At 39.1% G+C, this 17,965-nt stretch overlaps 1 pseudogene across 1 annotated transcript; it reads left to right on the forward strand.

The window, feature by feature from the left end:
• Nucleotides 1-5,868: 5,868 nt before the first annotated feature.
• On the forward strand, nt 5,869-6,347 carry LOC309827153 (cAMP-regulated phosphoprotein 19-like; annotated as a pseudogene). Its single transcript has one exon. The product of its transcript is annotated as a cAMP-regulated phosphoprotein 19-like (transcript).
• The last annotated feature ends 11,618 nt before the right edge of the window (nt 6,348-17,965 follow it).

The raw sequence follows: 17,965 nt of genomic DNA on the forward strand, positions 1-17,965 counted from the left end.
AGCGAAAATAGTTCAATAGATTCTTGTCACATACAAAAGAAAACCCTTTTTAGAATTCTTCCGTAAGTCTAGGGTTCTGAACCAGTTAAACACTAAAGTACATTAGAGTCTGAAATTAAGCAATTATCTAAACGTCCCACAGCCATTTCATCTTGATCAATGGTAACACTGTCCTCAGTGGGTATTGTTTTGTACTATTTTTCATTTCTTAATTTGTGTTTCTTTCTGATCATATTTGCCTGAGACCTTTTTATTTTATTACATAGTGCTGAATTCCATGGTTCAGCACTCTAACAACTCCCTTGCTAACATCTTAGCTCCTTTTTCCATTTACTAAACTCACCTGGGGTAGATTCTAGGTGGGTTAACCCAACAACCCACTTACTTCACCCCTGCGCCGAAGTTGCACCTGGTGACTGAACTTGGAATAACCACCGATTTCAAATGGGCACCCTATACTCCCAGATAGCCCACTACACTTTCCTAGTAAATTCATGTTCTCAGTCACTGACAGGATTATTTCACATCTGTTCTCCTTCCTCAGATCATCAAACCCCTTCCCCATCTCATCTATGATATCATTTCATAGAAAAACAGATTAGACCAAATCTACCTCATCTTGCCACCCCAAATTTCATCAACTCACCTACATTTATTTTTATTGTAAATTATACATATTTTACGTAAAACATGCATAACACAAATTTTACCATTTTAACCATTTTTAAGTGTAAAGTTCAGTGGCATTAAGTACATTCACATTGTTGTGCAACCATCACCACTGTCCATCTGCAGAACCTTTTTCATCTGCATATATTTTTTAAAAGGAAATAATAATAGCTAACTTTTATTGATTACTTGTTATTTGCCAAGCACTGCTCCTAACAGTTTATATACATGAACTCACTTAATCCTCACAACCCCTACCCCATGAGGTAAGTATCACCTTCTCCATTTTAGAGCTAGAATTAAGGCACAGAAAAGTTGAGTAATAGCCCTAGTGCATAAAGCAAATACTTGTTACAGTCACATATTCTAACTTTCCTCCTGTAACAATGGATAAACTGTCTACGCTCTCATCTAAGTTAATCACTCTACCTCTATCCTGGATCCCATCACTTCTCATCTCCCCAGGGACTTCACTCCAGCCACTGTCTTCTTTCTCTTTCACATCATCTGTTTCTTCTTCTCTACTGCATCTTTCCTGTTGACATACAAACATGCCTCCTGGTGCCCAATTTTAACAACAAAAGAAAAATCCTCCCTTGACTCTACATCCTCCTCCAGCTATTGCCCTGATTTTCTGCTAATTTTCACTGTAAAAATCCTTGAAAAAGCTGTCTGTACTTGTTGTCTTCATTTCTTCTCATCCCATTCTTTCCTCAACCCACTTTGATGTTGGTTTTCTGCACTAACATAATACATAATTAGTGATTTCTTTTACATTTTTCAAAAACATTCCTAAATCCGTATTTATCTAGATATCAAAGATCAAGAATCAAACAACTTTCTGTTTTCTACTATAGAAGGCAAAAAATTGAGTCCTTTTGCTTTCTCTGTGTCCTTTGCAACTTCCAGGTCTTCGTTAATTAATCTGGGGTTTTAAACCCCATCATCGTTCTTTTTAACATAATCTTTTATGAATTTTTTAAATCATTACATTCAACCTTGCAACCATATTTATACCAGTTGTAACACCTATTTCTGCATATTTTATGTTTCAGTGCTCTCTATACATCTTTTTTTCTGTTAGCACTCCTCACAATTTAATACGGATTCATCTCTCATTGAATTAACAGACGCATACAAATATGTATTTTCGGGAAGAAAACCTACGTAGTAGATACGTAAATGTCATTGTATTGCTTTCACACACAAATTTTGATGGGCTTAGAATTTTTGTGTCACAATCTTCTTTTTCCTAACAAATTCTGTAGAAGAGCTGATCTCAACACTGGCTATGTAATCCTGCTTCAGATTTGATCAGTCTAGGATGAGTATTACTCATCTGTGATTTTTATAAAGCTCCAAAGGAATGTTAATGAGAAGATGGTGTTCAGAAGCACTGTCATAGGCATTTTTATTGTGTTCTGGACAGCCAAAAAGTCTGAGAACAACCTGAAATTGTTTCCTTCTTAGGTAACTTGTTTTCACTTGTTTTAACTTGTCTTGCATGCCTAGGTTTAAATCTAAACTCTACTGTATTGCAGCTGTATGATGTGGAGGAGGTTATGTAAATTCTCAGAGCCCCAACCTCATCATCTCGTTGCTGAATAAAGGTGTATTTATGTCTTATACCACTCTTGTAGAGAATGATAAGGTTTAGTTTGCACATAGTAAATGATGCATAATTTTTTTGCTTACCCTTGAAATTCATAAATTTCACCAGGATATCCATTAATGGATCTCTCAATTCATATCCAATCATGGATCTCTTAATCTCTTAATCCCACCTGAAATGCAAGAAATTTCTCAACCTTTAGATTCAGATCTGGTTTTTTGTTTGTTTAAATAAGGAGTTTTCTTCTACTACATTACAAATTAATTCTATCTTAATTAATCATTCATTCTCCTCTAACAGTATCTATTAGTCATGGGCTAGATTTCTGTGGTCACTCTCCCATATCTTTTATCTTCTCTCATCATTTTCAACTTTTTATCATGTATTCTGAGAGTGCCTTCTCAATTTTATGCTCTACCTCAGCAGTTTTCAGCGCTGTAGAGAAACTTCAGTGGAAGTTCTAGAGAACGCCTATAGGATCCACTATTCGGGTCAAGGATGAAAGTGTAGTAGATGGAGCTCTGGGACCCTATCTGCACTTCAACCAGAAACTCAGTCATAACCTTTACATGGCGAGAACCTTTATATGCTTTCATTAAAGAAAGAGATTGACAACTTTTTTAAAGCATTTAAAACCACCATATTCATTACTTATTCAATTTTCTCTACTGGTGAATTTGGTCTTTTCTGCCTTCAATATGGATTTTAATTTGACTATTCGTTTGTTTCAATAAATCTCTTCCTAAAGACTCTTCTTGTTCATAGAGGTGATTTCCTCTTGCAAATTAATAAAACCCATCAAATTTTACCTTCTAAAATTTTCTTCTGATTTTTATAGTAAATCTAATTTATTTTTCATGTTTTTCTTCTGTGTTTTAAAAAACACAGGAAGCATCTCTTCCTTGGTACTATACAGACTGTTCTCTCCATAGTGTACTTACTATCTCCTCTGGACCTAGAAGAATCATTCATCAAATATAAAGCCAAGAGCAAACTGATGAGCACAGCTCTGAGCCCAGTTCCTGGTAGATGAGTCAACCAGGATCCTTTACCAAACTGAATAGGGACTGTCCCCATCATTTCCCTAGTCATGAGGGGGAAAATGCAGTTCCCAGGAAAACTGAGGCCATCTGTGGACCAGTTCTCATTAATGAGAAAAAGTAATGAAATGAACAGTTATACCTTATTACACTGCCTGAGAGTTCTCAACATGTATCTCTGGAGTTTTACATCTTAAGGATGTGGCAATGTTGCTTTAATATAGGAGTAGCCATGCCAGAAACAGTATGGCTTGAGTTTCTTAATCCAGTCCCATCATCAAAAGAAGCAGTAGAAATTCCTCCTGGATAATGGAATATGGCCAGTGCTCATCCTTAATTTTAAGAGCAATTACAGATTAGATTAGGAGCAATTCGAGGGAAGGGACTATGTAGAACATCTGCATCTCTAAAAACTGGCATAGGGCTTTGCACTTGATAGGAGCACAGATTTCCCTGAATTAAATAATTACATTAATTATATTTTCATAGGTGTTTAATGGATATCTGGGGAAGGTCAGGTCACGAAAAGTAAAACTGCAATAATTAAAAAAAAAAACCACATTCAGGTAGCAGGGCTAGTGTAAGGTAAGGCAAAGAGGCACAGAGAGAGTGCTTTGAAATACAAGACCATTTGAAACCTTTAGCACTATTTAATGAAATTCTCAGAACTAGAAACAAAAATATGGATGCTTTGGGCTTCCCTGGTGGCACAGTGGTTAAGAATCTGCCTGCCAATGCAAGGGACACGGGTTCGAGCCCTGGTCCGGGAAGATCCCACATGCCGTGGAGCAACTAAGACCGTGCGCCACAACTACTGAGCCTGCATTTTAGAGCCCACGAGCCACAAGTACTGAGCGCGCGTGCCACAGCTACTGAAGCCTGTGTGCTTAGAGCCTGGGCTCCGAGACAAGAGAAGCCACCGCAATGAGAAGCCTGCACACCACAACAAAAAGTAGGCCCCACTCACCGCAACTAAAAAAGAAAGCCCGCATGCAGCAACAAAGACCCAGCGCAGCCAAAAATTAATTAATTTTAAAAAAAAGATAGTAAAAATATGGATGCTCTTGTTATTGTCATTATCACCTTCATTAAGAAATATCCCATCCATAAACCAAATGTCCTTGGCAGTAATTCTTGGCTATCTAATTATTTCCAACAGAGAAAAGGCCAGACATATTCAAGGTTGCCCTTACACAAAATCACCAATAATCTGAACTTTCCTGATACAGACTCAATCTATCACAATGAGGCAGGCTTTTACTATGTGTAATGGAATCAAATTTATCTGAATCAAAAGCCATTTTGTATGTCCCTAATGTTCTTTGTAACTTCTGAGTGCTTATGAATTTATGCTTTTAAGATCTATTTACATACTCTTCATTTGTCCGTGCAGGGCAAACAACTGAGAATACTTTTGGGGTTTATTAATGTATCTTAAAATGGTATCTTTCTTGGTTTACTGGCTGAATCCAGCCCCAAGAAGCTTTTCTTATTAGAGTTAGCTCAGGCCAGCTTCTGTTTTGAGACAACATTTAAGGTCTCACAATTTGCGGTTTCTAATCCTCAGTACCACCAATTGGTATATGGAATTCCTCTCCTCAGGTTCCCTCTGAGCCCTCATGTTGGTTCCTATGTCCAATTTTCCCACCCTCTTGAAGGATGTTGGTGAGGGAACTTTTACCATTTTCCTGGGGTGCTTCTCCCTCTCTGATCCCCACAGTCTGAGGACGACTTATCACTGCTCTTGTTCTACTTCCTTCCTACCATGCAGAAGCAGACCAGGCAAAACTCTTCAGCTGCCCCACCTGCAGTTGGGAGGTTGTATTAGTCATGGTCTCCAGAGAAAAAGAACCAATAGACAGACTGATTGATAAAATATATAATAATATATATTATTACATGATATATAAAGCATGTATCATATAATAATGTATAATAGAGAGAGGTTCATTATAAGGAATTGGCTTACACAGTTATGGAGGCTGATAAGTCCCAAGATCTGTAGTCAGCAAGCAGAGACTCAGGAGAGTCAACGATGTAAGTTCCAGCCTGAGTCTGAGTTCAAAGGCAGGAAAAGACCTATATCCTAGCTCAAAGACAGTAAAGCCAAAAGAAAGAAATCTTTCTTACTCAGTTTTTTATTCTACTTAGGCCTTCAGTGGATTAGATGAGGGCCAAGAACATTAGGGAGGGAGACTGCTTTACTCAGTCTACTGATTCAAATATTAATCTCTTAAAAATACCCTCATAGACACACCCAGAATAATGTCTGACCACATATCTGGGCACCCCATGGTCCAGTCAAGTTGACACATGAAATTAACCATCCCAGAGGTTAAGTCAGTTCAGTTCCGGGGGAGTGTTGTGTAGAGAGTCTTATTTCCATCTCCAGTACAAACCACCTTCTCTAATCCAGTTTTCCTTGCGACCCTAAACTAGAATAATATGGCTGATCCTCCACTTTTATCTTCATGCGAGAACTCTATCTCTAAAGTTAATCAAACCCCATAGTGGAGAAGTGGGGTAAGAGAGAGCAGTATATCCACAGAAGTCCCTGAGGCAGCCTCCACAAAGGAACAGAAGGAAATGGAAGATAAAGTGACTAGTCCAGAGAAAGCTGAAGAAGCAAAATTAAAAGCAAGGTATCTTCCTCTAGGACAAAAGCCTGAAGGTTCAGATTTCTTAAGGAAATGATTGCAGAAAGGGCAAAGATATTTTGATTCTGGGGATTACAACATGGCTAAAGCAAAGATGAAGAACAAGCAACTTCCTACTGCAGTCCCAGATAAGACAAAGGTCACTGTAACCACATTCCCACTCCACAGGTCCATCCTCAACGGAAACTATCTCTTGCTGCTAGCAAGCTGGCTGGCTGGTTGAAAGAGCTGAACTGCATGAATCTTCTAATTCCCATTATTTCTCCTAAATACGTTCCTTCTCCACTTTTTATTTCCCTTCATTCACTAAGTCATTTGAGAGTGACAGCTTTGCAGGTAGCAGTAGCGTGTGCTGCTACTGTAAAGTAGTATGCATGTGCACGGTTTTGGATTAGTTTAACAGTGTACTGACGAAAAGAACACGTTAGAGAAACACAAAGTAATCTACTTGAAAATAACTGTACATAATACCTAACGTCTAGTGTAGGAAAGTCCCAACAAGTAACAAGTTTTACAATTTTAACTTTTTGGCTTTCTTTAATTCATCTTAATCATAGCTTTGTATTTTACTCTTATTTAATATAACCTCTGTAGTACTGATTTCTTCTGTATTTTCAGATTTTGTAAAACAAAATTTTCAGACCACAAGTCAGAAGAAAGGTCACAAATTTCAAACACAGATAGATGGGGCTCCAAAAGATTTGTATCTCTGTGCTTGAACTTGAATGGCCTTAAATCTGTTTCAGCTTTAACAACAGAATTTTACTTGGGCAATATTTGCCCATTCTGGTGTAACTTAGGTGACTCTAATGCTTAACAGCTGCCATAGAAGCTAGCATTCTTATTCAGTTCTACAGCGTTTCAATACCTTTTGTTGTTGAAGATGTGACTGAAGTGTGCATATGCATCAACTGCTGAATTCACTTTTGTGCCATTTTTGTAAACACGATAGTTTTGTACAACTTCTCACAAATGTCTGTATTAATTTCACATATTAAAGAGCAGATGATGTGCCAAGCAGAAGAAGCACAAGAGTTCCTACACAAAATTCCATATGTCATTAGAGCTTTTGTATAGTAAGAGTAGTTTACAGTCTTGTGGTTACAGAATACCAAACTGAAATCTTTGCTCAGTCTGCCATAGACTTAAGCTTTTTCATTCATTACTAATATCCATGACATTCGTGTCACCTTGTACAAATATGATATGTTGTTTAGGCATATCTTTTGTCCTACACAGAACATTTCATTTTGATTTTTATGAAAATTACAATTCATGTAACTTACATAAACTTTTTAAATGTAGAAACTTTTTACTTCCACCGTCAACTTGAGGGATGCTAGAATAAAATACTTTGCCTCCTGTGGCCCCTCCCTCCTTTTTTTCCTGATTCTTTGACCCAAACCATGTTGGGCTAAGTTGTTCAGTCTATTCAGAAGCACAGGAGTCTATATCCTTACTCTTGAAATTTGTGCTGCTGAATGCTGCATTTTATAACACACTAATGATATTTTCCTTATAATTTCTCAGTTGTTAATTAACCACTCTTAATCTTATACTATTAATATTTGACAAATTTTTAAGTAAAAGGAACTTTACAATTAAACAAATACTTGAGAAGGCTGGCCCAGGAACCTGTATCAAGATGAGCTGAATTTCAAGTAATTATACTGAGCTAAGTGAATTAGGCTTTTGACAATTAGAGTAATATACATGATAGGTGGAACATATTCATATTAAATATTTAGATATTTTGCATCTATAGATGTCACTTTAATAAAATACAAATTTAATTTTTCTTGTGGTTTATCTGGTTAACAAGAACTTTAATTAACAGACCACTGGGACAAACTTACTGTTCTTTTTTAGGAGCTCTTCCCATATGTTGTTGTGACGCTGTAGCATGACAATGAGGATCGGCAGAGCCTAAGAAGACTGTATTTATTTTTTTTCTTCATCTTTGACTTGCAAACGGCCTCCCCTCTTTTGGATCCAGGCATCTTTTCTGGATCTTGGCTTCACTTGTATATGTGCTTTCCTATGACCCCAAATCATCATAGATGGTGCCTTGAGCATAGCATCTGCACTTAAAGCTGTCTAGCACCCTGAGGAAAACTTGCTGGTTGTCTTCCTGCTTAAACCACCCAAAAGGCAGAAAACAACAAAATCAGTAATGTGCTAATTTGTTATTATAAGGATCAGTTATATACAAATAGATTTATAATGGGAGCAGGTAGGTTATTCCACAGTATGTATAATAATTTATAGGATCAATTTAAGAATTTTCAAATATTCCAGAGTAGAATTTCTGTGGTATCTAGTCTTTTTTATGAATATTTGCAAGCTATCACCATTAAATTCACACATCAGAGATGATTAATCTGAAAGAGACCATGTTATTCTTGACCATGGTAGGACTCCTGCTGTGGTTTGCAACAAGTGATGTAATCTCTGCCTGAGTTTTAGTTTATAAAACACAATGCTAATATTTAACCTACCTCAAAGTTGAGGATCTGTAAATACTGAGTAAGGGCCCCAAATAAAATACTGTTTATTGTCTTTTTTATTAAAAAAAAACCATAGTGGAGGAAAGTTTCCTTAATTATCAAATCTTCTACACTGTGGGAATGCAAACTGGCACAGCCATTATGGAGAACAGTCTGGAGGTTCCTTAAAAAACTAAAAATAGAGCTACCATATGATACAGCAATCCCACTCCTGGGCATATACCCAGAGAAAACCATAATTTAAAAAGATACATGTACCCCAGTGTTCACTGCAGCACTGTTTACAACAGCCAGGACATGGAAGCAACCTAAATGCCCACGGACAAAGGAATGGATAAAGAAGATGTGGCACATATATATTATGGAATACTATTCAGCCATAAAAAAGAATGAAAAATGCCATTTGCAGCAACATGGATGGACCTAGAGATTGTCATACTGAGTGAAGTAAGTCCGACAGGGAAGGACAAATATCATACAATATCCCTTGTATGTGGAATCTAAAAAAACGGTACAAATGAACTTATTTACAAAACGGAAATAGAGTTATAGATATAGAAAACAATCTTATGGTTACCGGGGGAAAAGGAAGGGAGGAATAAATTGGGAGATTGGGACTGACATATACACGCTACTATATTTAAAATAGATAACTAGTAAGGACCTCTGTATAGCACAGGGAACTCTACTCAATACTCTGTAATGACCTATATGGGAAAAGAATCTAAAAAAGAATAGATATATGTGTATGTGTAACTGATTCACTTTGCTGTACAGCAAAAAGTAACACAACATTGTAAATCAACTATATTCCAATAAGAATTTTTTTTTTAATTATCGAATCCCCAGAATCAGTCTTATATGATAGCTCTTGGTACTTATTTTTTCCAATTTTTTCTGGCCCTTCCTTTCTATTTTCTGACTGGAGGGCTCAAGAGAGGCCTCCCTGTTCACTCTAATTTTTTGTTGGTTTCCATCCCACTTTGAAATCTGTCCATCCCTCAGTTCGAATCCAGCTACATTTTCTGTAGTTAGTCTGAGGATAAACAGACACCAAAACAATGAAATATCCATCTAGTGTTATTCCATCAGCCACCATCTTGCTTTCTAAACTTGAGAGAGTATAACAATAGACACTGGCTTCCCATTTGGTAATTTTCTGTACTAAAATGAGTCCAATACCACAAAATATCTCTTTAGTTTCAGGCCCTGAATATATATTCCTATTTTTCCTCAAAACTTCAAAAAAAAATTAAAAGAACTGATGTTATACAATAAAAATATATACATCATCTCTGTATTAAATATTCTAATCAAATGTTTTTAATCTGAATCTATTAGTTAAGCCTCTAAACTTAACTGCCAGCTTGCAGGAAACAACCAGGACTAGATAACAAGTTAAATGTTCCATGAGGAAACAGTCAGTTAAATTAAGAATCTATAAGGCAATCAGGTTGAACTCTTCAAAGAAAAATTAATAAGACATAACAACCAAACACAGTGTTTGAATTTAGCCACAGAACCTGGTTCAACAAAAAAGCTATAGGTTCTTTTATAGTCGCAAATTTGGAACAACAGAAATTTGAATATGAACTATAGATTAAATGATATTACAAAATTATTGTTAACTTCCTAAGGTAAGATCATTGTAAAGAGTTGTTATTCTTAGGAGAAGTATGCAAAAATATTTAGGGATGAAGTATTACAATGTTTAAAAATTACATTCAAATTGTACACTCAAAAAATATATAAAACAAATATGGCAAAATGTTACTTAGCAGTTGTAGAGTCTGCATGCAAGGTCTCTGGGTGTTCACTACACCATTCTTTAAATTTCTCTATGTTTGAAATTCTTCATAATAAAAGTTGAAAAAATACTTAGAAGGAGCCCAGTTTTTGTCTGAATGTTCTGGCCACCTACATTCTAAATTGAAACAAAACAGAGTTGAGGGCTTCCCTGGTCGCGCAGTGGTTGAGAGTCTACCTGCTGATGCAGGGGACATGGGTTTGTGCCCCGGTCCAGGAAGATACCACATGCCACGGAGCGGCTAGGTCCGTAAGCCATGGCCGCTGAGCCTGCACGTCCAGAGCCTGTGCTCCACAACGGAAGAGGCACAACAGTGAGAGGCCTGCGTACCGCAAAAAAACAAAAACAAACAAACAAACAAAAACACTCCAGTGCAAAGCACAGGACTATAAGCTAGCCTGAAGCAAGCAGGGCACAGAAAACTACATCCTGCTCCCTCCTGCCTCTTCCTATGAGGCCCAAGGGGTCCCTCCCACCACTCTTTAGTAATTGAAACATAGCTCAGTTTGATTTTTTTTTCATTACACAAGTAATACATGAATGTAATCTTGTTGTAAAATAATTTAAAACAACACTAATAAGCTAAAACTGCAACACCCCATTTTTAGTCCCCTCCCCAGAAGTAACTGATAACAAATCAGTTTGGTGTATATTGTTCCATTTATATATACTAAGTTAAATAAGTGGTTCTCAAGGCAAGGAAAGGATTTTTCCCCCCAGGGGACATTTGACAATATCTGGAGACATTTTTGACTGTCATAATTGGGAATTGATACTAGCATCCAGTGAATAAAGGTGAGTAGATGCTGATAAACATCTAGTAATGTACAGGACAGCCCCCATAACAAAGAATTATCTGGCCCAAATAGTGTCATGATTGAGAAACTTGAAGTTAAACTATGTGAAACTGCCAACGTCCAACCAATTTTGACCTTCAAAAAGGCAATTTAGTATGGTACAACCATATCTATATATAATATATAGATAGATAGACATATATTATACACACACATGGAAATATATAGTTCTATTTTGCAGAAATGCATTAGCCCATATACCTCATTCTACAAGTTTCTTTTTTCCTTTAACATGCCTAGAAGATTCTCCAAGTCAGCAACCAGAGCTGCAGCCGATTCCTTTCTAGCTGCTGTAGATATTCATTGCTGAGAGGCTCCTTGTGGTCCTTTAACCAAACCTTTCGGAGGGATGTTGGAGATTTCCAGTTCTTCACTATTATAACCATGCTGCAATGAGCATCCTGACCCATCCTCTTCTCCCCACATTAATTAGGTCTCAGGTGGGGCTGAGGATGGGGGACACTGAGGACCAGAGAGGAAGGGGTTGGGCTGCGAGGGAGGGCAGAGAGTCATGCTCTCTCCAACCCTGCTTCCTCCCTTGGCCCTCCTCGAGGACTAGTTGCCACCAGCTCACATAACTGCTTATTTCCCTGCATAGCAGTGGCCATTTCATGCCAGGAGCATTTATGGCAGAGCAGTGTGAATTCTGAAATCTGTTTGTTAGATTTTCTATCCTGCTATTCTTGTGGGGTGAGTAAAAGCTCAGGGAGTGATTTATACCACTTGCCTGCCTTTCAGCCCTCTCCAAGAGCTGCTGGGAGTTTCTGTCACACCTCCTTGAAACCTCTCAAATGTCAACACATCACGCAGCAAAACCACCCCTACGTTTTCTAAGCCTCAAGTATCCTTATATCCAAAGAACTGGAGCCAGAAGAAACCTTTGCTTTTCCACAAATAGTTTAAGGGTGTTAATTATCATGAAAACTACATGCAGACTGTTCAGAGACAAAAAGACACTACTCCTTACATGTTCTGAGAGAACAGCATATTGTCATCTGAAAGAGTAATTTATTTCCACATAATTGGCTCTATAAAGGGCATCTTCGGTGTCTAATTCCCTCAATAACTCGGGGCCTACTGTTGCCAGCACTGACCCCACGGGGGAAGGAGAACTGTAATTAATTGACTCATTTATGATTAATGCATTCCAGCTTTCCTTTGCTGCCACTCTTCTAGGAGAAAATTGCCCAGTCTTGTGACTCTATTTCCAAGCACCTAATTCATTTAAAATAAGAAATCTGGATGACAAACAAGAAGTTGGTTGTTAATGGAAGGCCCTTGGAGGCCGCACCTTTCCTGCATGTCCCGTTCATCTCAGAAGACTGTCTGAGAGAGGGACTTAGCTCAGCTCTCAGCAATAAGATCCTTAATACACAGTTGTAGATACCAATTTGGTGCGGGGGGTGGGGGGGATGCTTTGGTTTCCTGGTTTATTTAGCAGCTATAATACCTAAAGGAGGCAGGAGAGGAAGAAGGGAGGGAGTAGAGAGGTCACAAAAGGCAGAAATGAAGACCCATAAAAACATTTTAAGTGGCTCCACCTCTCTACATAGTATGAAGATAACTATCTTGGATCACACCCAATCAATGTGATTTAATGAGCAACAACTATGATGTAACATATGCTACAAACATTTTTTTTCCAGGTTATCTGTGGACATCCTATTGTGTACTTTTAAGTGCTCTTATTTGACCTCAAATTCATGAAAAAGAGTAACTGAATAACTTGGGAACCTACACATAGTTCTTCATTCATCCAACACCATTTTTTAAGCAAGGCTAGATGCCAGGCACTCCCTCATTATCCTTTTGTTCACCCCTGTTTCTCTACCAAAACCAACAGGTCCTCTGTGCCCCATTCTTTCAGTCTTGCTAGACAACTGAATCCATATTTAGATAACTGTGCTGCTCATACCTCCAGTGGGTGAATTATATTCACCAGTTCCAAGCTGTATTATTCCAAAGGAGTACATATTGGTGTCCTTAACAGAGTACCCTAATAAATCCTCTACTATTACCATATTATTCTATTTCCAAAATCATCATTCAATTCACCTCTCAACTCTGACTTTCTCAGGCCTATGATGGCTGGAATAGGTTTTTAGTTTACACATCCTGGACAATTCCAGCGTGATCTCAGGATCGCCAAGAGTGGTAGATGGGCTCTTCAATGTAAAGATTATAGCTAGAACCACCTAGAAAAATGACCTCCAAACAAAAGCCTCCAAATGACCAGTAGTTCATGTATCAGTTGATACCTACAGTAACCCAGTGAGGAAAATGTCAGTGGGGTGGGGGTGGGGAAGGGGGCATCAGTCACAACCTGCTTCAAGAAGTTTACTTAGATGTATTATTATTTACATTTTATAGATGAGAAAATTGGGGTTCAGGGGTAAGTATCCACCTTCATGCAACTCCGTAAATGACACAAATGCTCACAGAGCATCAAATTTATAATTCTTTTTTTGTCAGTACTGATTCAGTTTTAAAAAAAATAAGACATGTGCAGCTTGAGGAATTTAGGAGGTAAGGCATGAGCTGCACTTCAGTGCATGAAGTTCCAAATTGATGATAATGCTCTGGGAACTCACACAATTGGGTTCCAAAGGTTCCCAGGTGCTCACTTTGGCAAGTACCCCAACATTCATGGTTTCAAAGACCTAGACTCCTAGCAGATGCCCAAACCCTTGACTAGCCATTGTTATCTCTCTACAGCAAAAGCTCACAAACTTGGGCTGCACATGAAGACCAGCTGGGGAGCTTTAAACAAATACAAATGTTCCGTTCCCAAGAGATTCTGGTTTCGTCAGTCTGGAGTAGGGCCCTGACATCAGTGTTATTTAAAAGCCCCTCAGGTAATTCTCATGGTCAGTCAGGGCTGAGAACCACCAGCCTACAGACATTCTTGGCCCATGGCTGCCATTACTGAGGTCAGGAATGCTCCTACTCTCTCTTCTTTGCCTCTTCTGGGGCCTATCCTCTCAAGTACCCTCTGACAATTCCTTCTACAAAGGCATCCCAAAATTGCCTTCTCAATATTCTTTCCCATTAAAAAATATGAGCTTTTACACAGGGAGTAGGGCACAGTGAGAGGCTATGGACAAAGGGAAATACTGCATTATTATTTATTATTGAAAACGTATTTGGCATCCACAATGTGCTGAAATAAAGGATTCTGAGATTGCCTTATCTGTTTTTCGGCTGCTAGGAGCACAGTTAGTCACAGGGTTTTATATTCCTCTCTTTAACTGCCTGTGAAGTTAATAGGCAAATGCAATGCGGGAGTTGAGCTGGTTCAACTCTGAACTCAACATATAGCTTCTCAAGAAAGGAGCAGTTGTTGCCTCTAAGACTGCAAAAAATCCAATTAAGTATCACTTTCCCCTGCTGTTAGATAGACTTAGACCCTGGGAGTAATGTGAACAACACCACATGAGCATCCAGGACAATCACCATGCCCCTTTTATTGAAATCACACCCCAGCCAGCAATTAAACAAAAAGTGCAATAACTTTAATGCAACCCTCTGGCTTTTAGTTGTCAAACAAAATACTATGAGAGGCAGCGGGTGTGAATAATGTACCATTATTCTGTTTTCTTTTTCAAAGACAAAGCATTCAAGGTCAGCAAAATAGATTACACAGATATTTTCCCCAAAGATGTGTCTTTTGGGATCTGCTGCCCCAGCCTATGTGCCCCTCCACGTGTTCTCCACTGTAATTAAGATATATGTGCTTTTCTGGGCTTTGGGAGTTGCTGACAGACAGCTCAGCTGCGAACAAAGTGTAAATCGCCAAAGGCAGATGCTCAATGTTAGAAGGTGCCCCAGGCAATGCCAGGCAGTGCAGCTATACCTGGGACCTAGGCAGACTATAAAGCAAGGTATTAAACAGTTTCAAGACACATAAAAACTGGCATTTGACTTTAGACTGCTGTCTTTCCTCTAAAAGATGGAGATGAAAGGGTATTCCCAAGACTGAGCAATTTCAACTGGTTCTTGCCACTTGCCCCTCCAGTCCTAACAAACTCCCAAACCTCATCTGGGAACTCTTTCCTCCTCAGACTGACTTTGGATGGGCCTGGTTCTGTTTATGCTCCAAAGCATGAGCCTAACTCCTCACGTTGTGAGTAAAAGAAGACAAGGTGGCTGTGATGAGCTGAATTATGCTGCCCCCAAATTTATATGTTGAAGCCCTAACCCCAGTACGTCAGAATGTGACTGTATGTAGAGGCAGGGCCTTTAAAGAAGTGATTACATTAAAGTGAGGCCATTAGGGTGGGCCCGAGTCCTATCTGACTGATGTTCTTATAAGAAAAGGAGATTTGGACACATAAAAGACACCAGGGTTCCATGAACACAGAGGAAAAGCCATTTGAGGACACAACGAGAAGACCACCACCTGAAGCCAAGGAGAGAGGCGTCAGGAGAAACTAAACCTTGTCATTTGTCAATACCTTGAACTTGGACTTCCAGCCTCCACAACTGTGAGAAAATTAATTTCTGCTGTTTAATCCATCCAGTTTGTGGTGTTTTATTATGGCAGCCCTAGAAAACTAATACAGTAGTCCTCAGTTGACGCAATGGAACCTTGTATTGACATGCAAATAAGAGAATAGTCTTTTTTGTTGTCAAGGAAGACTGAGTGAGTGAGTCCTCTCTATCTGGCCACTCTGTACTATGCAGACAGCATTGAGCTCTGGCACCTAAACCAAGGAGTGACTTCAAGAGTATTGATTATCAGCTGTGAGGAGAGCTGATATTCCCACAGTGACCTCTAGAGCCACACCTGCTCATAAATATAGTAAGGAATCCCAACCAGCCTTGGAAAGTGTTCCTGGGTGTCTGCTAGACCTTGAAGGATTCAAATTCAATTATGAAAGTGACAGCTATTTCACAGACCAGGGCAATGCTTCTTTTGGGCTACTGGGGGGCTGGGGAAGTATCCCATAATCCTCTTCTCATCAATGGTTAAAAGTGATGTATAGCTAATTGTTTCTGAGAACTTGAAGGTGAAGTGCCCTCAGAAGAGTCTGTTGACATTCCTGGAAGTCAAGAACAGCTGGGGGAGTGGGTGGCTGCAGCCCAGTGCTGTGAGGACTGGCCCTCAGCACACACATGACCAGGGGTCCTGAAGATGGAATCTCTTGGAGACCTGTTGCACACAAGTCCATCCAGACCCTGCCTCCAGAAGGGGTCCCTCACTTCAGACCCTACAGTCACTTCTGAAACACTACACATTTCTTACAAAACTTTATTATCTTGCAGGACAAAGCCACAAGTGATGAGGTGCCATGTGACTCAAACTTGTCTCTATTTATCAACCAGAAAACATCTACCAGGCAGATGTAGGTTCCCATGGCCTCTGCTCCAGTGCTGGAGTGGGGATGGGGGTGAGTGGTGGGTGGGGATGGCGGCTTGTCCTATACCAGCCTGAATGAGGCACACACAGCTCACCAGAGTCATTATCATATTTAATATCCCAAAGTACTGCTTCATCAAATTTGCACAAAAGCTCCCTGACTTCCCAGAATGAATTTCTTTGGTGCTACAAGTCACAAGAATTCACCAGGTTCACAGCTGGGCCAACTTCCTGCTCCTGACAGTCCTGCGGGATCTCTTATGTGAGTCACCTAGTCCACTTGTCAAGTGACTTCTTTAAAGAATTTCCACTGCTTAGAGTTTTCTACATTAAATTATATTAAAACATAAGCTGGCCTCATTTTGTTCTATAATTTCTCTCCTCACTTTTCCTGGATTTCCACTATAGCATTAAATAGTATTATTCTTAGTTTTGATCAATCTTCAATTTTCTACAATTATACTTTGATAAAATTAATTTTTTTAATTAAAAAAATTTTTTAATTAAAAAAATCTTCAATTTGTCATCATTTCTAAACTTTATTTTTCAGCTTCTGGATTCCACATTATTGGCAAAATGAGATAAGAGTAAATTTTCCTCCTTAGACAAGAGGAAAATGAACCTTTGAATATACTGAGGAGGCCCTATTTGAAGGATCCTTGAAGATTATCTTAAAGGTCATTTTGTGCTATGCATATTCACACACACACACACACACACACACACACACACACACACACACACGTATATGTGCTCCATTTGCCAACTGTGAAAGTGGCTTCTCCATATACAAGGTTTCCTTACAGTTCTACAAGGAACCCCCTTATAGTATTTTTCCATGTGGAAAAGTGCTTTCTTATTTAGCCTTCTTGGAAATCAGTTCTTCTCAGAACACTTTTTTTTTTACACTTCTATTTTTATTTATTTATTTATTTTATTTTTTTTTTTTGGCGGTACACGGGCCTCTCACTGTTGCAGCCTCTCCCGTTGCAGAGCACAGGCTCCAGACGTGCAGGCTCAGCGGCCATGGCTCACGGGCCCAGCCGCTCCACGGCATGTGGGATCTTCCTGGACCGGGGCACGAACCCGTGTCCCCTGCATCGGCAGGCGGACTCTCAACCACTGCGCCACCAGGGAAGACCGTTCTCAAAACACTTAACTTGGGTAGACCTAAGTTTTTTGAAACACTTTTCTACTGGTTCATAATTTCTTTTTGATTCAAGTTCCCTTTGCCTGCTGATTCTCCACTGCTTTACAGTTCCATCACTACTGTCACAGAGTATGGCAGCAGCAAAGAAAGAAATATCTCTGCCAACTATCACACTAATGTATCTCATCACCTGCTTGATTCGATTTACTCTTATCTCATTTCCCAAGCATCCTGACAAATCCTTCTCTAAGTTGAATGGCTTTTCCCAGCAGATACGTCGACACTTGGCTTCTAGGAATCTCTGTCC

The sequence above is a fragment of the Grampus griseus genome (genome assembly GCF_964374135.1).
Source record: "Grampus griseus genome assembly, chromosome: 9".
NCBI lineage: Eukaryota > Metazoa > Chordata > Mammalia > Artiodactyla > Delphinidae > Grampus > Grampus griseus.